Source organism: Balaenoptera borealis (assembly GCF_965194805.1).
Source record: "Balaenoptera borealis genome assembly, chromosome: 7".
NCBI classification, from domain to species: domain Eukaryota; kingdom Metazoa; phylum Chordata; class Mammalia; order Artiodactyla; family Balaenopteridae; genus Balaenoptera; species Balaenoptera borealis.
The window spans coordinates 111,965,603-111,989,984 of NC_138864.1; the positions used below are offsets into that span (position 1 = coordinate 111,965,603).

General features: G+C 37.4%; 1 protein-coding gene and 1 pseudogene across 3 annotated transcripts in view; one reads left to right on the forward strand and one right to left on the reverse strand.

The window, feature by feature from the left end:
* CYREN (cell cycle regulator of NHEJ) overlaps nucleotides 1-24,382 on the reverse strand; it is a 215,986-nt gene that overhangs the window by 60,125 nt on the left and 131,479 nt on the right. The window lies entirely within an intron of this gene.
* LOC309631578 (cytosolic carboxypeptidase 3-like) lies at nucleotides 76-22,048 on the forward strand (annotated as a pseudogene). Its single transcript, XR_014249546.1, has 4 exons — nucleotides 76-5,633; nucleotides 6,615-6,719; nucleotides 8,044-8,104; nucleotides 20,575-22,048. The product of XR_014249546.1 is annotated as a cytosolic carboxypeptidase 3-like (transcript).

Here is a 24,382-nt window from a genome sequence, read left to right on the forward strand (position 1 = left end):
TTGATTACAAGAGTTCTATCTGATGTAATAAAGATAATGGTATAGCAAAATGCATATTTCAGATTGAGTCTTGGTTTCATTCTTTAAAGAGGAAAGCCATTTCATATTTTTAAATACTTATTACAGTCAATTTTCCAACAAAATATTAAAAATTGCTCTGGTAGAGACAACTGACCAAACATATATAGAAAAGGTTGAAAAGAGGGATTGAAAACCTTCTTCTTCAAAAAAACATTATCAAATGTTCCTTCATCCTCCTTCTCATTCCCAGTGTAGTCACATGTCACCCCTCTGGCACCTACGGTGGCAGTACTGTTTTCCCAAAGGCATTGTCTTTTACAGTAGAAATACCCATTTAATATATACTGTTTGTTTGTAGAATACTTACTATTTGCAAGGCACTGGCGATTACCTTTAAATCCAGAGATACCTTTTCATAGTAATTTTATTTTTTTTAATATTTATTTATTTATTTGGCTGCGCGGGTCTTAGTTGCGGCATGTGGGATCTTTAGTTGCGGCATGCAGGCTCTTTTACTTATGGCATGCGGGCTGTTAGTTGAGGCACGCGGGATCTAGTTCCCTGACCAGGGGTCAAACCCGGTCCCCCTGCACTAGGAGTGTGGAGTGTTAACCACTAGACCACCAGGGAAGTCCCAGTAATTTTATATTATTTATGTAGCACTACTTGAAATCTGAGGCTTTTCTCACAAAGGTTTTAAATTGTGAGTTGGGAGGCCCTGAACAGTCCCCTAAATCCTGTTCATAAGATTGACGAGTTAACAAAATTATGGTAACTTAAAAAATACTTCCGTAAGATGTTATGGAAAAACCCGAACGAACTTTTTGGCCAACCCAATAATTAATACTTTTGACTTCTACATTCTAACAAGAAGGGGTCTAAGTTTAGACAATGTTATCATCAAAGTCAATCACAAAATTAAGTAATGAAAAGAATACAATCTGTAGTACTAATACCAAACTGATAGAATTAGGGCTGGATGGACATTAATCTTGTGAGTCTTCAGGGTTTGAGCTCAAAGATGTTACAGTCTTCTGTGTGATGTAGAAACTGGTCTGTATTGTAGGGGTTTTTTCTACTCTTGCTTGCATGTGTGCTCCAAATGGAAGGATGGTTAAGAAATGAAAATCTCATGACCCTAAATATGTGTTCTTCCACAGGAGTGAGGAGATGGCCTAACAAGGTCTTGATCTGAGTGCTGTGTCTATTTGTATTCAAGCTTATTAATCATGTGGTCCAAACATTCTATATCATTACTGGATTTTTTTGTGCCTTTGTTCTAGCTGTTACTGAATTGGAAATGTGAAAATCTCCCTCTATAATTATGGATTTGTCTATTTCTCCTTGTAATTCTGTTAAATTTGCTTTCATATTTAAAGTCATGTTTTTGGTGCATACACAAATCTAGAATCATTTTATCTTCCAAGTGAATTGAATATTTTTCATATTATGAAGTGACCCTCTATTTGTAGCAAAGATTTTCGCCTTAAAGTTTATTTTTTCTGTTCTTAACATTGCTACCATGGCTTTCTTTTGGTTAGCACTTGCATGATATAACTTTACTTTCCCCGTTTACTTTCAATCTGTGTGTGTGTGTGTGTGTGTGTGTGTGTGTATTTGTATATATGATATAACTTTCTCCACCCCTTCACTTTCAACCTTTGTATATCTTTAGTTTTAGATGCATGTCCATTTAGACTAGAGTCCATGGATAAATGCAATGGCTATTAGCTTTGCCTTCCTAATGAGAAAAGTGTTTGCCAAAATCAACATTACTATTTCAGTAAAACATTTATTTTCTACAAACTACCTTTGCCAAGCACTAACATAAGCAAATGCTGGAAGAAAAGTAAATGGAAACAGAAATTTGGATCCTTATCCAAACCAAATTAATTATAAGGTGGTAAATAAAGAATCAAAGATTCTAACCTCTGTTCCCCATAATTCCTCACAAGAGATTGCTATTTCCTAGGAGCATGCCTTGAAGACAGCCCCTTGTCAGGGGGCAGGTTGGGGCCACCATGCTCCTCTTGAAGCACACGAACAAAGACCAATAGCAGCACTGGAGACCAACGATGCAGACTGCAATTTGGCCCAGTTAAGGAGATATCTGCCCTTTTCCCCCCAGCCCTTACTCATCCTAACACAACAAGGAACTAGCACTCAGAAGAAAGGGGGGATGAATGTAAATAGCAAAAGTCCAATTCCCTCCCACTTCCTCAGTCAACCAGAGCTAGGGACAGATCTAGGGGGTAACGAGAAGGAGGGCATTGAATCGAGTTTGAAATTGAAGTTTAAAGTGTACTTAATACCAGAACGAAATCTTAAATACCAAAATGAAAGGAAGTGGTTGAAAAGTTGTGGGATCTGGCCAACACATCCTTAATGAGAAGGGGGATTTCACCATTGCACAGTTCAGGTGCACTTATTGGTGGCAGTGGGGTGGGTACCATTTCTTGATTTTTATCATGAAACTTCACCCTGAGCCTGGGAGCCAACTTTCTCTTTTGAGGTGATTTATCCTATCTGTTCGTTGTTGAACAGGCTGGGGGCATTCTTACTACCTCATTTCCAAGTGTTCAGAAGAATAATGCTTCACTATAGTCCCCAAATTTAGACATAGTATGTAAACTAACAGTGTAAATATTCTACCAATGATACAGGGATCAGGAAAGACTTCACTAAGGGGATGGCTTTTGAGCTAAGTCTTGGTTAGTTGACTGGCTGGGACAGATCTTAAGATCTGGAAACTGTTGGAGTGGTTTTGCCTTACACTGGAACATTCTAGACCCCGATAGTCTGAGGAAGGCCTGACGGGTACTAGATGACCCCAGGGCTCCCAGGATCCAGTATGGCTTCCTCAGCCAAATTATGACGAGGCCTCTACAGCCACATAACCACTAACTTCTGTGATGTCATAAATAACTTTGACTTCCCTAGTCATCTCATATGCTCATGTAAGCCTCTGCTCAACAAATTCAAAATGATATAATCACACAAAATAAATCACATTCCTAACACAATTTACATTTGGCCATGTCGCTAACATGACCTTTTTCCTCCTGATTCCCACACCGATAATTGTGCCTTTTGGAGTACTGTTTTGGTTTTTCTTTTCCTCTTTTCTTACTCTTACTATATTGCCTTTTATACTGCAGGCTTAGAGGTGATGAATGCATCAAAACATTGGAGGAGGAAAGCCTGCTGCACAGGCAAAGCTGCCTTCCCAGGAAGCAGAAGCTGGCTCCATAAGGAGTATGTCCCATAACCTTCTCTGATAAGATCACAGAAAAGGAGAACAAAAACTCAGACCGACATCAAAGTCCCTGGTTGAAGTTTACTGCAGGTCTTCCTTCCACTTGCACTTAAAGGCAAAGAATTTATTTCCACTGTATTCTGTCTAGAATAGGAGAGTAAGTTTAAAAAAAAAAAAAGAGTTAAAAAGGAACAGGTGCTTAAGCAAATCATTTTAAATTTATCTGGGGAAGAAAGAGGTCCTAATGAAATCTCTTTTCTTAAAATGTACTGACTCCAGCTAAGCTTCAACTAAACGGTACTGCCTAGTATAATTCATAACGTGATTTTCTCTCAGAGCCTTTGAACTTGCTGTTTCCCCCGCCGGCCAAGGTCTTCCCCTAGGCATCCATCTGGCTCATCCCTTTACTTGCTTCAGGTCTCTGCTCAAAAGCCTGGTCAGAGAGCCTTTCCTGGACACTCCATCAAGAGAGCCACCCCTACCAAGGCCCACCCACCAGAGCACTCCCTATGCTCTTTATTTTTCCCTTATTTCTCGCCACAGCAATTTTCATCACCTGAGTGCTTTTTTCAAGTATTGGTCTTTCTTCTCTCAGTAGTACATAACCTCCACAAGGAATGTCCATTTTATTACACCGGGAACAGTCCCTGGCAATTAGTAGGCATTGAATAAATATTTGTTGAATTAATGAAAGAATGAATAAATACAGTTTTCAAAGGTTTTTTTGAATTCCTATTTTTATTATACACTAAAATAATTTTTCTCTGTAGGATTACTTGAAATATGATCATGTAAATATTTGGACTAAAAATCTTGAGATTTAAGTCCCAGCTCTGCCATTAATTTCTTGTGTAACCTGGTTAGATCATTTCTTGGAGTTTCACCTTGTGTGTCTGACACTATGGCTTGCAATCATGACTCTAAAATCCAACAGAAAAATAGATTCCATATATAAAAATTCTCTATGCATGTCACCTTTAGTAACATATGTATTACATAAAACAAGGTACAATTATAAAGGGTAATTAATTTTCAAGAAAGTGTGATCTAATACCTGCTCTATTTCTTTTTCTGGAAGGTCCAGTCTTCTAAATCACTGACCTCAAAGAACATGGTATTTTTCGGAAACTAACAAAATATAAGCAGAGGCTATTAACCTCATGTTTAAGCTATTGCTTTACCCTTTATTTTACTTTTCCATTATCTCCATTTCTACAGTATTACAAATCTCATGACACATAATGCCTCGTGCAGGCACCAAACATTTAAAGACTTTTTTTTTTTTTAGCTCTACTTGGAAAACTATTCCAAATAAATTATCCACTAAGCTACAGACCAGGGGGAAATCAAGATGGGATGTACAGGAATAATGACTAAATCTGTTATGGGAAGATCATATTTAATTAGATGAGACAATACATGTAAAGTGATTTGCATAGTGTCCCTGAAGATGTGCTTGATACGTTAGCTAACGATTATTATACTTAAAGAATCTCTGAGCTGATAAGAATCTTGCAAGCTCACCCAAGAAAATCTATGACTCTTCCATCAAATATTTAAAGAGAAAAGTCTCTTTTTCCGAATCCAATGAAGATCATTAGTCACACAACTGTGCAAAACGCAACTCGCTGTGGATACAACTAAAGATCAACAAAGCAAAAGTCTTAACCAGTTTGCTCTAGTGTCTGCTCGAAGAAGGGACAAACATGGCAAACAACCGATGTGCAGAACCTTAGGGACAAATAGCTAGCTGTCCTGCCTCCACCCCTAAAATTTCCCGCCAGCCCCCTGCTCTCTACCTTCCCGCCCCTCGGGATGCCCTTTGACGCCCACTCCTCTGCTGCCAGTTCTCGTCATCCTCCGGGATCTCCCTTTCCTTCAGCCGAAATCCCGCGTGGCTGGCCCGCCTGAGGTCTCGCGAGGGTGAGCCCGTTGCCCTGGTAACGAGTGCTGCGCTTCGTGGTGAAGGGCGTGGCTGCGGCTGCTAAACGGCAGCAGTAGCGTTCCTTCCAGTCGCTGGGCTGTAGGTATCACGGGCAGGACGGCTGCTCCCGGCGCGCGGAAGGGACTGCTGGCCTCGCCGTGGGACTCGAGGCGAGGGTGAGGAGGCCGAGGCGGGACAGTGAAGTGCCGAGAGGGAAAGTCCCTGCGCGAAACGAGCGCGCCCAGAAAAGGCGCCCCTCCCTCCACTGCCGTGTCGCGAAGTGAGTGTGGGAGGAAGACTTCGCCACCAGGAATCGTGGCTTCATCGTCCTTCCCGCCAAGAAGGGAAGTCATCGTTCCTGCCCCGAGACTGCCGCGGCGCCGCTGGGCGAGGCCGCGCCTGCTGTGGCCTCTCTCGCTTCTGACGTGGAAGGTAGGCACGGAGCGCTTATTAGATCCATCTGTGTGTGTGCCTCTCCTGAAGCTCAGGTTTTACTCCGCAGCAGGTCAGCACGTTGGTGCGCCTCATACGCTCAAGTAAGGAAACAGAATCAAGATTTATGCCAGTCCAGTTTTCCAAATTCGGAGTTGTGATCCCCAGACGGAAACTTCAGTCTCTTACTACTGAAGGTGTCACCCATAAGACAGACGTCTCTGTGGCATTCGTAAAGTTATTCGCTATGGAGCTTGGGCTTTATTGTTTGTGGTCCACGCTCGAAAACCCACTTTTTGTAGAGAGGAGCATAAACTAGTAGATTCGAAATTAGTAAATTCCTTTGGTCTCTCAAAAACAGTAGACTCTTGACAAGGAATTTCTATTATTTCATTGTCTTAATTACCACTTGAGAGGTCATTGTCGATACAACCTTCTGATAACTATTGAAATTCCAGTAAGACTAATATGATCGAATATTAGAACAGAGACAGTCTACAGAATATTAACCAAAATATAGAGAAAAAAACCTCCTGTCATTTGAACTTTTGGTCAAATGAAAATTAAGCCGAAAAAAAAAATTAACTGTATTGCTACAACTCACTGCCTGAATAAGTAACTACTTTTTCTCTGATGCGTGATCTTTTCAATGCCTCAGAATCATTCTGAACTCGCTATTGCTGTGTGGCATTTAACTGTAAATCTAGGATGTAATGATTTGGTTATGTACCCTGGAAATTCCTTTTTCAATTAAATTATTTACGTGATTTGTCTTATTGTGACTTGTCTCTATCTTATAAAAATGGAAAATTTCTTCAAATCTTTGAAATTAAGGTTTAATTAGCTGTGTCTTTATTTACTTTTTAGAGAAGGCTGTTGTCACTGTTAATTAAATAAAATTGAATATATTTGGGGGGTACACATTTAATGTGTACTTAAAAAGAAAACTGTCAAATAAGTTCCTTACAAATTGTTTTACAGCCTACCTACCTAATAAAAGAAATTTCGAGCCAAATATTGGAAGAGATGTCAGAGGATTCAGAAAAGGAAGACTATTCAGACAGAACAATCAGTGAAGATGAATCAGTATGTTTTTCTCAACTTAATCCTACTTAGAAATAAAACTTGTTATAAAATATAAATTCCCAGTAAAAATACTATAAATTCAGTTGGCTCTAAAAATCCGTTGGATATTTAAATCACTTTTCACTGAAGTTGGGAAATAAATTGATTGAAAACAAAGCTATTAATGTGTGCAGTATGCCCTATCTAGAAAGAGAATCTATATTGATTTTGGGGTTTTTTTGAGAAAATATTTTGGCTGAGATTCTTCTGAGTTTTATTAAAATGTGTGTAATAAGTAATTATTAGGGTTTTATCTTTATAATTCATGTCCACTTATTTTCTTATATGTACTAATTCTATGTTATATTATAATGTGTATCATAATAGTGAAACCTATTTCTAAACCTACTGTGTGTCACCATCATAGGTTTCATGTGGCACTGTTGTAACAAAGGAAAGTACATGGAGGAAGAAGGGGGGAGGGGAGAAACAAAATGCAGTAGTTACAAATATTTTGTCTGGTCCCAGCACATATTTCTAAGAAATTCCTTCACATTTTAGTAAAGTATAAATTATCTATGTAAGTTAAGGTCCCTAAATAAATTCCCCAAATGATGTATAACACTTTAAGTCAATGGCTTTCTTCCCCCCACCCCATAAATTTATTTATTTATTTATTTTTGGCTGCATTCCTTGCTGCACGCGGGCTTTCTCTAGTTGCGGCGAGTGGGGGCTACTCTTCGTTGCGGTGTGCGGGCTTCTCATTGCGGTGGCTTCTCTTTGTTGGGGAGCACAGGCTCTAGGCGCGAGGGCTTCAGTAGTTGTGGCACTCGGGCTGAGTAGTTGTGGCTCGCGGGCTCTGGAGTGCAGGCTCAGTAGTTGTGGCGCACGGGCTTAGTTGCTCCGCGGCATGTGGGATCTTCCCGGACCAGGGCTCAATCCAGTGTCCCCTGCATTGGCAGGCGGGATTCTTCACCACTGAGCCACCAGGGAAGTCCCGTCAATGGCTTTCTGTGTTTCTTTTTGCTTCTTTTTTTGGTTAATTTTAGTCCTAATTTAACCTGTTTTGCCAGGTTTACCAAGAATCTTTAAACTGTTCCTTCTCTATAATCATTAATATGACCTTACCTTGTGGAAGAAGAGAAATGAAAGATGAAAACTTTGTTTCCGGATATTTGAAGTGCTGGGTGCTTTGAGACCAATAGCCAATAATAACCTTGAATTTTTTCATTTATTAAAGATTAAAGACACTCAATTCTAAGTACTAAGGTAGATGTAAAAAATTTCTGGATTGGGAAACCGCTGGTTTTTAAAAGATAAATAATTTAAAACTCTCTTGTTTTAGGATGAGGATACCTTTATGAAGTTTGTAAATGAAGACATCCATCAGTGTGCACTTTTAACAGGTTTGAGATTATTCATACATTCCCCCTTCTCTTTCTGATAGTACCTTAAGTGGATGAAAAATGAGAGAGCACTAGAAAAAAAAGTCAGTGAATAATATAGGGAATTATTATTCTGTTATTGGTAAGGAGATATGTATTTACTTTCATAAGAATATTTTGGACTTCAAACTTTTTTTTAATTTAAGTATAGGTGATTTACACTATTCTGTTAGTTTCGGGTATACAGAAAAGTGACTCAGTTGTATGTATATATATATTTTCAGATTATTTTCCATTATAGGTTATTTCAAGATAACATAATTCCCTGTGCTATTCAGTAAATCCTTGTTCTTATCTATTTTATATATAGTAGATTGTTAATCCCATACTCCTAATTTATCCCTCCCCCTTCCTTTCCCCTCTGATAACCGTTTGTTTTCTGTGTCTGTGAGTCTGTTTCTGTTTTGTATATAGATTCATTTGTATTATTTTTTAGATTCTATATATAAGTGATATAATATTTGTCTTCCTCTGTCTAACTTATTTCACTAAGTATAATACTCTCGATGTCCATCTATGTTGTTGCAAATGGCAATATTTCATTCTTTTTTATGGCTGAGTAATATTCCACTTTATATATATATATATATATATATGTGTGTGTGTGTGTATATATATATATATATATATATATATATATATATATATATATATGTATATATATACACCATATCTTCTTAAGCCAGTCATCTGTTGATGGGCACATGGGTTGCTTCCATGTCTTGGCTATTGTAAATACTGCTGCTATGAACATTGGGGTGTATGTATCTTTTTAAATTAGAGCTTTAGTTATTTCTGGATATATACCCAGGAATGGGATTGCTGGACCATATGGTAGCTCTACTTTTAGCTTTTTAAGGAACCTCCATATTGTTTTCCATAGTGGCTGCACCAATTTATGTTCCCACCAACAGTGTAGGAGGGTTCCCTTCTCTCCACACCCTCTCCAGCTTTATTATTTGTAGACTTTTTGATGATAGTCTTTCTGACCTGTTTGAGTGATACCTCATGGTGCTTTTGATTTACATTTCTCTAATAATTAGCGGTGTTGAACATCTTTTCATGGGCCTGTTGGTCATCTCTATGTCTTCTCTGGAAAAATATCTAAATAAGTCTTCTGCTCATTTTTTGACTGGGTTGTTTTTTGTTTGTTGGTTGGTTTTTAAATTTTATTGGCGTATAGTTGATTCACAACGTTGTTTTAGTTGCAGGTGTACAGCAAAGTGATTCAGTTATACGTATACATATGTTCATTCTTTTTCGGATTCTTTCCTCATATAGGTTATCACAGAATACTGAGTAGAGTTCCCTGTGCTATACAGTAGGTCCTTGCTGGTTATCTATCTTATATATAGTGGTGTCTGTATGTAATCCCAAGCTCCTGATTTATTCCCCCCTGCCCAACGTTTCCCCTTTGGTAACCATAAGTTTGTTTTCAAAATCTATTAAGTTGGTTTCTGTTTTGTAAATAAGTTCATTTGTATCATTTTTTAAAATTAGATTCCACATATGAGTGATTTCATATGATATTTGTCTTTCTCTGTCTGACTTATTAGTATTATAAGCTCTAGGTTCATCCATGTTGCTACAAATGGCATTATTTCATTATTTTTATGGCTGAGTAATATTCCATTGTATATATGTACCACATCTTCTTTATCCATTCCTCTGTCAATGGACAGTTAGGTTGCTTCCATGTCTTGGCTGTTGTAAATAGTGCTGAACATTGGGGTGCATGTAGCTTTTCAGTTATGGTTTTCTCTGGATATGTGCCCAGAAGTGGGATTGCTGGATCATTGTAGTTCTATTTTTAGTTTTTTAAGGAACCTCCAGACTGTTCTCCATAGTGGCTGTACCAATTTACATTCCCACCAACAGTGCAGGAGGGTTCCCTTTTCTCCACACCCTCTCCAACATTTATTGTTTGTAGACTTGTTGATGATGGCCATTCTGACTGGTGTATGGTGATACCTCATTGTAGTTTTGATTTGCATGTCTCTGATAATTAGTGATGTTGAGCATCTTTTCATGTGCCCGTTGGCCATCTGTATGTCTCCTTTGGAGGAATGTCTATTTAGATCTTCTGCCCATTTTTTGATTGGGTTGTTTGTTTTTGTTTTTTTGTTTTTATTTGTATAATTTGAGATTAATCCCTAGTTGGTCACTTCGTTTGCAAATGTTTTCTCCCATTCTGTGGGTCTGTTCGTTTTGGTTATGGTTTCCTTTGCTGTGCAGAAACTTTTAAGTTTAATTAGATCCCATTTGTTTATTTTTGCTTTATTTTCATTACTCTAAGAGGTGGATCAAAGAACATAATTGTTGCAATTTATGTCAAAGAGTGTTCTCCCTATGTTTTCCTTTAGGAATTTTTTAGCGTCTGGCCTTACATTTAGGTCTTTGATCCATTTTGACTTTATGTGTGTATATGGTGTTAGAGAATGTTCTAATTTCATTCTTTTGCATGCAGCTGTCCAGTTTTCCCAGCACCACTTCTTGAAGAGACTGTCTTTTCTCCATTGTATATTCTTGCCTCCTTTGTCATAGATTAATTGACCATAGGGGTGTGGGTTTATTTCTGGGCTTTCTATCCTGTTCCATTGATCTATGTGTTTATTTTTGTGCCAGTACCACACTGTTTTGTAGTATAGTCTGAAGTCAGGGAGCCTGATTCTTCCAGCTCTGTTTTTCTTTCTCAGGATTGATTTGGCTATTCAGGGTCTTTTGTGTTTCCATACAGATTTTAAATTTTTTGTCCTAGTTCTATGAAAAATGCCATCGGTAACTTGATAAGGATTGCACTGAATCTGTAGATTGCCTTGGATAGTATAGTCATTTTGACAATATTGATTCTTCCGATCCAGGAACATGGTATATCTTTCCATCTGTTTGTATCATCTTCGATTTCTTGCATCAGTGTCTTATAGTTTTCAGAGTACAAGTCTTTTGTCTCCTTAGTAGGTTATATTTTTTGATGCAATGGTGAATGGGATTGTTTCCTTAATTTCTCTTCCTGATCTTTTGTTGTTAGTGTATAGGAATGCAAGAGATTTCCGTGTATTAATTTTGTATCCTGCAACTTTACCTAATTCAATTGATGAGCTCTAGTACCTTTCTGGTATCATCTATAGGATTTTCTGTGTATAATATGTCATCGGCAAACAGTGGTAATTTAACTTCTTCTTTTCCAATTTCGATTCCTTTTATTTCTTTCTCTTCTCTTACTCCTGTAGCTAGGACTTCCAAAACTATGTTGAATGAAAGTGGTGACAGTGGACATCCTTGTCTTGTTCCTGATATTAGAAGGAATGCTTTTAGCTTTTCACCATTGAAAATGATGTTAGCTGTGGGTGTGTCATATGTGGCCTCTATTATGTTGAGGTAAGTTCCCTCTATGCCTACTTCTGGAGAGTTTTTATCATAAATGGGTGTTGAATTTTGTCAAATGCTTTTTCTGCATCTATTGAGATGATTATATGGTTTTTATTCTTCAGTATGTTAATGTGGTGTATCACACTGATTGATTTGCAGATGTTGAAGAATCCTTGCATCCCTGGGATAAATCATGGTGTATGATCCTTTTAATGTAGAATATGCTTGGGAGTGTTCCTTCCTCTGCAAGTTTTTGGAAGAGTTTGAGAAGGATGGGTGTTAGCTCTTCTCTAAATGTTTGATAGAATTCGCCTCTGAAGCCATCTGGTCCTGGACTTTTGTTTGTTGGAAGTTTTTCAATCACTGTTTCAATTTCAGTACTTCTGATTGGTTTGTTCATATTTTCTGTTTCTTCCTGGTTCAGTCTTGGAAGGTTGTACCCTTCTAAGAATTTGTCCATTTCTTCTAGGTTGTCCGTTTTATTGGCTTATAGTTGTTTGTAGTAGTCTCTTATGTTCCTTTGTATTTCTGTGGTGTCCATTGTAACTTCTCCTTTTTCATTTCTAATTTTATTGATTTGAACCCTCTCCCTTTTTTTCTTGAGTCTGGCTAAAGATTTATCAGTTTTGTTTATCTTTTCAAAGATCCAGCTTTCAGTTTCATTGATCTTTTCTATTGTTTTCTTTGTTTCTATTTCATTATTTCTCCTCTGATCTTTATGATTTCTTTCCTTCTACTAACATTGAGTTTTGTTTGTTCTTCTTTCTCTAGTTGCTTTAGGTGTAAGATTTAGGTTGTTTGAGATTTTTATTGTTTTCTGAGGTAAGATTTTATTGCTGTAAACTTCCCTCTTAGAACTGCTTTTGCTGCGTCCCATAGGTTTTGGATCATCGTGTTTTCATTGTCATTTGTCTCTAGGTATTTTTTGATTTCCTTTTTGATTTCTTCTGTGATCCATTGGTCGTTTAGTAACATATTGTTTAGGCTCCATGTGTTCGTGTTTTTTACCGTTTTTTCCCTGTAACTGATTTCTAATCTCATAACGTTGTGGTTGGAAAGGTTGCTTGATATGATTTCAATTTTCTTAAATTTACTGAGGCTTGATTTGTGGCCCAACATGTGATCTATCCTGGAGAATGTTCCAGGTGCACTTAAGAAGGAAGTCTATTCTGCTGCTTTTGGATGGAATGTTCTATAAATATCAATTAAGTCCATCTGGTGAATGTGTCATTTAAGGCCTGTGTTTCCTTGTTGATTTTCTGTCTAGATGATCCGTGCATTTCTGTGCCTATTTAAATGATCATGTGGTTTTTGGCTTTCCTCTTGGTAATGTGGTGTATCACATTGATTGATTTCCGTATGTTGAACTATCCTTGCGAACCTGGAATGAATCCAACTTGACCATAGTGTATGATCCTTTTTATGTATTTGGCTTACTAATATTTTGTTAAGGATTTTTTGCATCTATATTCATCAAAGATATTGGCCTGTAATTTTCTTTTTTTGTAGTCCCTTTTTGGTTTTGGTATCAGGGCGATGGTAGCTTAATAGAATAAGTTTGGACGTGTTCCCTCATCTTCAGTTTTTTAGAATAGTTTGAGAAGGATCAGTGTAAGTTCTTCTTTGTATGTTCCGTAGAATTCTCCAGTGAAGCCATCTGGTCCTGGACTTTTGTTTGCAGGAAGGTTTTTTTTTTTACCGATTCTATTTCACTTGTAGTGATTGGTCTGCTCAAGTTATCTGTTTCTTCTTGACTCAGTTTTGGCAGGCTCTGTGTTTCTAGAAACTATTTGTTGGCATATAATTCCTCATAGTATTCTCTTACAGTTTTTTGTATTTCTGCGATATTGGTTGTTATTTCTCCTCTTTCATTTCTTATTTTGTTTATTTGGGTCCTCACTCTTTTCTTCTTGGCAGGCCTGGCTAGAGGTGTGTCGATTTTGTTTATCTTTTCAAAAAAACCAGCTCTTGGGTTTTTTATCTTTTCTATTGTTTTTTGGATCTCTATTTTATTTATTTCTTCTTTTAACATGATTATTTCCTTCCTTTTGCTGACATTGGTTTTTTCCTTGTTCTTTTTTTTTAATTCTTTTTAGGTGGTAGGTTAGGTTGTTTTTTTGAGTCTTTTTTTTCCTTCTTGAGGAAAGCCTATATCACTATGATCTTCTGTCTTAGAACTGCTTTTGCTGTATCCCATAGATTTTGTAAGTTTGTGTTTTCATTTTCCTTTGTGCTCAGGTATTTTCCAATTTCTTCTTTGATTTCATCACTTACCCATTGGTTTTTTCAGTAGCATGTTGCTTAGTCTCCATGTGTTCATTCTTCTCCCATTTTTCTTTCTGTGGTTGATTTCTAGTATCATACCATTGTGGTCAGAAAAGATGCTTGAGATAATTTCTATCCTCTTAAATTTGTTGAGACTTGTTTCGTAACCTAATATGTGGTCTATCCTAGAGAACGTTCCATGTGCGCTTGAAAAGAATGTGTATTCAGGGGTGGGGGGCTTGATGTAGTGTCCTGTAGGTATCAAGTCCAACTGGTTGTGTCATTTGGGACCTCTGTTGCCTTACTGATTTTCTGTCTGGAAGATCTGTTCATTAATGTCAGTGGGGTGTTAAAGTTTCCTACTATTATTGTATTCCTGTCAATCTCTCTCTTTATGTCTGTTAGTATTTGTTTTATATATTTAGGTGTTCCTATATTGGGGGCATATATGTAAATGAGTATAATATCCTCATCTTGTATCGCTCCCTTTATCATTATATACTGTCCTTCTTTGTCTTTTTTTTTTTTTTTTAATTTATTTATGGCTGTGTTGGGTCTTCGTTCTGTGCGAGGGCTTCCTCTAGTTGCGGCAAGTGGGGGCCACTCTTCATCGCGGTGCGCGGGCCTCTCACTATCGTGGCCTCTCTTGTTGCGGAGCACAGGCTCCAGATGCGCAGGCTCAGCAATTGTGGCTCACGGGCCTAGTCGCTCCACGGCATGTGGGATCTTCCCAGACCAGGGCTTGAACCCGTGTCCCCTGCATTGGCAGGCAGACTCTCAACCACTACGCCACCAGGGAAGCCCACTCTTTGTCTTTCTTTATGGCCTTTGTTTAAAGTCTCTTTTGTCTGATATGAGTATTGCTATTCCTACTTTCTTATTGTTCCCATTTGCATGAAATATCCTTTTCCATCGCCTCACTTTCAATCTGTGTGTCTTTTGCCCTAAAGTGAGTCTCCTGTAGGCAGCATACTGTTGGTGTTTGCTTTTTAATCTAGTCTGTCACTCTTTTGATTTGAGGATTTAGTCCATTGACATTTAAAGTAATTATTGATAGGTATGTACTTATTGCCATTTTATTTATTTTTCTTCTATTTTATTTTATTTTTTATTTATTTATTTTAACATCTTTATTGGAGTATAATTGCTTTACAATGGTGTATTAGTTTCTGCTTTATAACAAAGTGAATCAGCTATACATATACATATATCCCCATATCTCCTCCCTCTTGTGTCTCCCTCCCACCCTCCCTATCCCACCCCTCTAGGTGGTCACAAAGCACCGAGCTGATCTCCCTGTGCTATGCAGCTGCTTCCCACTAGCTATCTGTTTTACACTTGGTAGTGTATATATGTCCATGCCACTCTCTCACTTTGTCCCAGCTTACCCTTCCCACTCCCCATGTCCTCAAGCCCATTCTCTACATCTGCATCTTTATTCCTGTTCTGCACCTAGGTTCTTCAGAACCCTTTTTTTTTAGATTCCATATATATGTGTTAGCATACGGTATTTGTTTTTCTGTTTCAGACTTACTTCACTCTGTATGACAGACTCTAGGTCCATCCACCTCACTGCAAATGACTCAATTTCGTTTCTTTTTATGGCTGAGTAATATTCCATTGTATGTATGTGCCATATCTTCTTTATCCATTCATCTGTCGATGGACACTTAGGTTGCTTCCATGTCCTGGCTGTTGTAAATAGAGCTGCACTTAATTGCCATTTTAAACCTTGTTTTCTAGTTGTTTTTGTAGTTCTTTCTTGTTCATTTCTTCTTCTTTTTGTTTTCCCTTTTGTGGTTTAATGGTTTTCTTTTGTATTATGCTTGAGTTCCTTTCTTTTTGGTTTCTGTGAATCTATTGTATCTTTTTGATGTGTGGTTACCCTGGTTTTCAAGTATGTTGACCCATAACTGTATCTACTTGCTTTAAACTGATAGTCATACAAGTTTAAACACATTCTAAAAGATCTTCATTTTTATACTCCCCTCCCCTACATTTTGTGATTTTGATGTCCTATTTTACATCCTCATGCTTATCCTTTTACCATTAATAGTAGTTATAATCACTTTTACAATTTTTTTGGATTTTTAAAAATTTATGTACTGACTTATTTAAGTGATCTTTAATCCTTTCATATATTTGCCTTTCCTATAGATACTTGCTTCTTTTCTATTTAGAGAAGACCTTTCAATATTTCTTTTAGGTTAGGTTTAATATTGCTGTATTCTTTCAGTTTTTGCTTGTCTGAGACATTCTTTATCTCTCCTCCTATTCTGAATGATAATCTTGCTGGGTAGAGTATCCCAGGTTGCAGGGTTTTCCCTTTCAGGACTTTGAATATATCATGCCACTCCCTTCTGATCTGCACAGTTTCTGCAGAGAAATCAGCTGATAGCCTTATGGGAGTTCCCTTGTAACTGACTCTGTTTTTCTCTTCCTGCCTTTAGAATCCTCTCTTTATCTTTAACTTTTGGCATTTTAATTCTGATAATGTCTTGGTGTGGGTCTGTTTGTGTTCATCTTGTTTGGGACCCTCTGTGCTTCCTGTACCTGGATATCGGTTTCCTTCTTTAGATTTTAGGAAGTGTTCAGCCATAATTTCTTCAAGTACATTTTCAATCCCCTTTTCTCTCTCTTCTCCTTCTGGAACCCTATTATGCGTAGGTTGGCACTCTTTATATTATCCTGTAAACCTCATGTGTTGCTTTCATTTTGTTGTCTTTCTGTCTGCTATTCTGATTGGGTGATTTCCATTAGTCTGTCTTCCAGATCACTTATTTATTCTTCTGCAGCACTTAGTCTGCTATTCATTGCTTGTAGATTGGTTTTTTACTTGGCAATTGAATTAGCTAATTTTGACTGTTTCATTTTTATAGTCTAGTTCCTTATTACAGTGATCTGCATTTCTATTGATAATCTTTCTTAATTCCTTTAGCATTTTTATTACTTCCTTTTTGAAGTTGGGGCTTAGAAGACCAGTGAGGTCTGTTTCATTAGTTGTTCTTTCAGGGGAGTTCTCTTGTTTTTTTAATTGGGAGTAGTTCCTCTGCTTTTTCATTTTACTTAACTTTCTCTGTCTCTATGAATTTAGGAGAAACAGTTATCTACTGTGGTCCTGAAGGGGTGTTTTTATGTGGGAGCATCCCTGTGTAGACTGTGTGAGTTCAATATTTTTGGTGTGAGAGCTGGTTTTGGTATGGATACCAGCCACATCTTTCTTCAGAGTTTGCTGGCCATTATCCCCTTGAAAAGGGGTGTGATTTGTTTTGTAGTGTCTAGAGTCTGTGCTTGATGTGAGGTGGGGTTTCCTCTTTCTCCGTGGTTGTCATTGCCTCGTTGGATTCTGGGTCTGCTCCCTGGTTTTGGAGTAGAAGTTCTGAGGGTTGGGTTCAGTAAGGTTCCATTGCCCTTGAGTGTGTGCCCTTCCCCAAAGGAGGTGATTGCTGAAGGAAGTGAGGCTCTTGTGGTCACAGCAAACCTATGCACTGCCTGTGTAGGTCTCTGCAGTTCCTCTCAGATGCAGCCCAAGGTCGTATCCCTTTCTCCGTTGTGTTTGTCCCAGGTCTAGTACAAGGCTGTGGTGTAGAGTAGGCTGGGGCTGAGGATGTGGGCATTGTGGCTGCAGAAATTGAGGTGGCTGTGCTGCTGCCTGGGATCTGGGCTGCCTCTGTGGCACACTTCTCCCTGGACCTGTCTGCCACATACCTGGTGCTGAGCTGCAGCATGGAGTGGGCGGAGCCAGCACGCTCTCACTGGGGAACAGATTGCTTCACACTCCTCACCAGGACCTGTCTGCCCAAGATTCAGCACATAGCTGCTGCACGTTATTGTGGCACTGCCTTGTGTGTGTGCTGACAGTGGTCACCGCAGCTATGCCTGGATCACACCGCATGCACCCTGGTCTGATTCTGTGCAGTTAGACCAAATCTTTGCCCTGATCTCGCACCAGGCTATGGTGTGGTTTGAGCAGAGATGGGGCGTTCACCCCTTCCAATTGGGAAGTGCAGGAAGGCAGCAGCTGCCAGTGCAAGGCTCTCTCCACCTTGATTATTAGCAAGCCAGCTCACGTGCACTCCTCACAAGTAGAGTCTAGGCTTCTCCAGCCCTTCTCTCTGTCTCAGTGGATTTCCCCAGGCGAGAGGGCTTGTCTCCTTTGTGCAGGACCCCAGGACATGGATGCCCAGATTGTGAGTCTGTCTGCTCCCTCCCCAGGGTAAGGGTCTGCCCATATGGACCTTCCCTTCCTTATAGATCCCTCTCAGAGGCACAGGTTCTGACCTGATGCCTTTTTTTCCTGTCCTACCCAGTTACATGGAGATCTTTCTTGCAGCTTTAGTTGTATAGGAGATCTTCTGCCAGTTTCCAGTTAGTTTTCTCTGAGAATTATGCCACATGTAGATTTTTTTTTTTTTTAATGTATTTGTTGAGGAAGGTGAGCTCCACGTCCTCCTACTCTGTCTTCTTGATCCTCCCATGAAGTTCAAACTTTTAAGGTTTGTTTAATGTTTGATTTTTAATTAAACTAAATGAAAGTGGTCATTATAAAGGACTTCACTTAACATAAGAATTTACCTTGACATTTCTTTAAATAATTAGCTCTCTAAATGCATTTACAGTATGATTCAAATTTTTATGGACATAATGTTTTGGAAGTACATCTTTATTTAAATGAAGTATGCCTGTGTGAAGAGTTTCCTTAATAAAGTCATTCATTTGCAAATGTATATGTATATGGCCATTTTGATGTATACTTGATTTTTTAAATTTTATACATTTAAATAAATTTATTTATTTATTTATTTATTTAGTTTTGGCTGTGTTGGGTCTTCGTTTCTGTGCGAGGGCTTTCTCTAGTTGTGGCAAGCAGGGGCCTCTCTTCATCGCAGTGCGCGGGCCTCTCACTATCGTGGCCTCTCTTGTTGCGGAGCACAGGCTCCAGATGTGCAGGCTCAGTAGTTGTGGCTCACGGGCCTAGTTGCTCCACGGCATGTGGGATCTTCCCAGACCAGGGCTCGAACCTGTGTCCCCTGCATTGGCAGGTAGATTCTCAACCACTGCGCCACCAGGGAAGCCCATAAATTTTGTACATTTAGAGTACTTTCAAAGACACATGAAAATATTTCTTCTAAATATTTACATATCTATCTGAAGATATTCTGAAATTGAAGATAAGGTTTTTATCCTTTTTTTTTTTGATAATTTTCACCGCCATCCTATAACAAATCTTCCTTTTTGAGATAACAACTGTTCTCAGTTTGGTATGTATCCTTCTAGACCTTTTTCTTTGCATTTATACACATACCTATACCCATATTCATAGAAAGTTTATAGTACTATTGTGCAGACTTCTTCGCCCACTTTTTTGTCTTTAAAATTTTGGCTGTCTGTTGGAAGAAAGAAGGTACCTCACTATTTTAAGTAACGTTTCCTTGATTGCTACAGAAATTGAGAATTATTTCATATGCTTGACTGTTTATATTCCACTTTGTTATGAATTGTCCATTCATAGTAATCCATTATTAACTTTGTTTTTGTTGCTTCTGTTGTTTAGAATTATTTTGATGTTAAGTTTATCATTATTCATTTGTGGCTCTTTATTTTTATATCTGTTTAAGCTACAAAGACCTTCCCTACACCAAGGTCATGAATATAATCATCTAAATTTCCTTTAAATACTTTTATCTACTTGTCTGAATTTTGGTATTTAATTTCTCTATGACTTACAAATAGTAAGAGGCATGGATCTAATTTTATTTTCCAACTCATAAATAGCTACCTTGCCATTTTTGAGTCATACTGTAAATTAGACAAAATGTGCTCTATTCACATAATGGAATACTAGATGATTAATAACTGTTGGATAAATGGATCTATATAAGAATCCTGAGAAGTAGCAAGGGAAGGTAATATTACCTCTTATTTACAGATAGTAAGATTTATGTTCAAAGAGGCTGCATTGGCCAACCAAAATCATATAGAAACAAAGTGGTAGAATAGAACTCAGTTTGTCTGACTCTTAGTCCAGTTGCTATATCTGCTATTGTACAAAAAATAACCAAGAATTAAATCTAGCTAAAAAGCCACATTTCAGAGGTGAAAGAGCAAGAGGAGTCAGTGAGACAAAATGGAGAACCAAGTATGTGAAAGATAGAAAGAAAACTAGGAAGTGTAGCATCATAAAAAACAAGGGAAATGAGCTTAAGGAGGGATGATTATCAACATCAAATTGATGCCCCACAATTATCCCATTGAAAGAGGGCCACTGCATTACCTACTTGGGGCAACCCCATTGTATTCTATGCAAATTATGTTCCTGGTGTTGTGTCAAACAGTGGCCCTAGAATGAGAACTGAGAAGTTGTAACCGAGAGTTCACTAGCAACCTCTGAGAATATAGTTCCAGTAGGTGGTGAGGAATTATGGTCAGTGAGTGTCATTTAACGCATTAGACAAATGTTGCCTCAGTGTGATTAAGTTTAAGAAGGCTCAGCAGTAGGCAGTTTGCTAGAAAAGCTGCAAGAAACAAATGTCTTTGGAGTAACAGTGAGAATTTAGCATAAATTTATAGTATATGAGGTCAACAACTATTTTCTAGCTGTCGTGAAAACTAATTATTACAAAATTTCATTAGTACTTTTATTTTTTTAAACGCCATGAAGTATAACATATTTATAACAATATCCACAAGTATTCATAAATTAATGTTATTGGAAAAAAAATAAACTATGTAAAAAAATTATAGGAATTGGGGTTTTCCTTCTTATCACTCATGATTGTGTTTGAATCCTTTTACAGCTGACTCTATTAGTGACCCATTTTTCCCCCGGACTACACAGATACTATTGGAATATCAGTTAGGGAGATGGGTGCCTTGTCTTCGTGAACCACGAGATTTATATGGTGTGTCTTCTTCTGGTCCGCTGAGCTTAGTTTTCGGGATTCAAACATTGGCAAACTTACTTTGCCACACTTGATTTCAATGAGAAGAATCATGGTATTAGAACAGTGTGTTCCAACAGAAATATAACATGAGGCTTGTATATAATTTAAAATTTTCTAGTAGTCACATTTAAAAAGGTAAAAAAGGGACTTCCCTGGTGGTCCAGTGGTAAAGAATCCGCCTTCCAGCGCAGGGGACGTGGGTTCAATCCCTGGTAGGGGAACTAAGATCCCACATGCCACAGGGCAACTAAGCCCACGCGCCACAACTACTGAGCTCACGTGCCTCAATGAGAGAGCCCACGTACTGCAAACTACAGAGCCCATGTGCCCTATAGCCCACGTGCCACAACTACAGAGCCCACGTGCCCTGGAGCCCCTGTGCCACAACTAGAGAGAACCCACATGCCACAACTGGAGAGAAGCCCACGTGCCTCGACAAAGATCCCGCGTGCCACAACTGAGACCCGACGCAGCCAAATAAATAAATAAATAATAAATAAATAAATAGAATTCATCCAGTAAAAAAAAAAAAGGGGGTGGGGGGGAGTGAAATTGATTTCAAAATATATTTTATTTAATCCAAATATAATCACAGTATTTTACATTTTTTTTAATATTATGTTTTCAAAACCTGGTCTGTATTTATACTTACATTTCAGTTCAATTCCAATTTCTCTATATCTTTGCCAAAACTTGTCTTTTATGTTTTGGATAATAGCCGTCCTAACAGGTACAAGATGATGTCTCACTGTGGCTTTGATTTACATTTCCCTGAAGATTACTGATGTTAACAATGGAATCCATATCAAAATTCCAGTGTCATTTTTTTACAGAAATAAAAAACAACTATAAATTCAGATGGAACCACAAAAGGCTACAAATAGCCATATCAATCTTGAGAAAGAAGAACAAAGCTGGAGGCATTACACATTCTGATTTCAAAATATATTACAAAGCTACTGTAGCCAAAACAGTATGGTACTAGCATAAACACACACATATAGGCCTATGGAACAGAATAGAGAGCCCAGAAATAAATCCAGGCATATATGTCAACTGATATTTGACAAGAGTGCCAAGAATACACAATGGGGGAAAGACAGTCTGTAAAAATGTTGTTGAGAAAATTGGATGTCAACATGCAAAAGAATGAAATTGGAACCTTATACAAAACAATCAACTCAGAACAGATTAAAGACAAACTTAAGACCTGAAACTGTAATACTGCTAGAAATAAACAAGGGGGAAAGCTTCATGACATTGTTCTTGGCAATGATATCATGGATATGACACCAAAAGCCCAGGCAACAAAAGCAGAAAGAGACAAGTGGGAATACATCAAACTAAAAAGATTCTGCACGCAAAGGAAGAAATCAAGATAGTGAAAAGGCAGCCTATAGAATGGGAAAAATATTTGCAAAACATATATTTGATAAGGGGTTAATCTCTAAAATATATAAAGTAAAGCAAAAAAACTAATAACCAGATTTAAAAATGGGCTAAGAACTTGAATAGACATTTCTCTAAAGAAAACATACAAATGAACAACAGGTATATTTACAGATTTTTTTATGTGAACTGTTTGATAAAATACTTTGCCCATTTTGTTGTCGGTTGTACTTTTTGTTTTCTTCTTGGTCTGTAAATGCTCTCTATATATTCAGGAGATTGGCTTACTATGTCGTATACGTTACATACTTTTTTTCTTAGTTTGTCATTTACCTTTTATCTTTGTCATTTAGAAATTTTTAATTTTTATGTAATCAGTATATCTACTGTTTTTCTATGACTTCTGGGTTTTGAAATTCTCATGTTTCTCTTACACTTTTCAAGTTGTATTTTTTTGTGACTAAATTTTTATTCATCAGGAATCCATTTTTTAAATTTTTATTTATTTATTTATTTTTGGCTGTGTTGGGTCTTTGTTTCTGTGCGAGGGCTTTCTCTAGTTGCGGCGAGCGGGGGCCACTCTTCATCGCGGTGTGTGGGCCTCTCACTGTCACGGCCTCTCTTGTTGCGGAGCACAAGCTCCAGACGCGCAGGCTCAGTAGTTGTGGCTCACGGGCCTAGTTGCTCTGCGGCATGTGGGATCTTCCCAGACCAGGGCTTGAACCCGTGTCCCCTGCATTGGCAGGCAGATTCTCAACCACTGCGCCACCAGGGAAGCCCAGGAATCCATTTTGATGCAAGAAGTAAGCTCCCAATCTAGTTCTGTTAACGTCTAGCCAAGCGTGCCAACAAGATTAGTAAGTAAATTATTTTTTTTTCTACTGATTGGAAAAGCCACAATTATTATATACTAGACTCCTAGGTCTCATTTTGAATTCTATTCTGTTAGCTTGTCTATTCATATACTGGCATGAAACCCTTTATTACTATAGCTTTAAAACTGTAAGTTTTGTTATGATGACTTAGTTCCCCATCATTACTTTTTTGTTTTTTTTTAATTCTCCAATTTCTTGGCTATTTTTGCCTTATTGTATTTCTATATGGAATTTTTTAAAAGCTTTCCTAGTTGCCCCAAAATTAACATTGGTAACTTTATTGTGATCACATTACATTTATAGATTAATTTAAGGAAGAGTGACATCTTTACAATATTGCATCTACCTGTCCAAAAACAAGGTATGTCTCACTGTTTATTCCATTCTGGTTTTCCTTTATCTCCCTTAATATAGTTTAAAATCTTTTTCCCACACGTTTTCTAAGTTGTATTGTTAGGTATTATTTTCTAATTTGTTTTGTAAAAGAAAGTTAACTTTTGTATATTAATTTTGAAACTACCTACCTATTGTTTCTAATTTTTGAATTATTATATATGTGCTAGATATACATCATCTAGTAGTAATGTAATTAAATCTCCTCATTTCCAGTTGTTAATAACTCACATTTTTTTTCTTGACTGAATGCATTGACTGGTACTTTCAAAAAATATTTAATAATTTTACATTCATCTTATTCCTAATTTTAATGGGAATGCTTTTAGTGTTTTTCCACTAAGCAAACTATAAGCTTCTAGTTTGAAATAAATTTGCTTTCAATCCTATCAAAGAAGTGTCCATTTATTCTTATATTAAGAAAATTTACCAGGAATAATTACTACATTTTATTAAATGGTTTTTCAACGTCTCTGGGGAGAAAGGATCATAATATTCTCATTTGGTATATTACTTTGGTGAATTATGGTAGTAGATTATTTAAGTCAATATTACTGGAATAAACTACAGTTAATCATTATGTATTATTTTTAGTGTGTTGCTGAATTCTGTTTGCTAATATTTTACACAGTATTTTTGCTTTAATATTCATAGGTAAGATACATTTGTAATTTTCTAGCTTTTATACTTTTAAAGGTTTTGTTATAAACATTTCTCAAAGTCCTTTCCCTGTGTTCTAGAACAATTTGAATAATACTGCAGTTAACTGTTCTTTTAAGTTTGATAGAATTTCCTTAAAACTATCTGGACATAATTGTTATTGTTGTTTTACAGTTACAAAGAATATTTTTATTATACAACTTATGTTTCTTCTTTGTTAGTTTAGGTTTTCTATCTATTTTAGGGACAGTTTTGGTTATTTGTATTTTCCTAGAAAAATAATGCTTTTCATGGAGAGTTTTTAATTTATTTACATAGATTTAGGCAAAGAATTCTCTTATAAT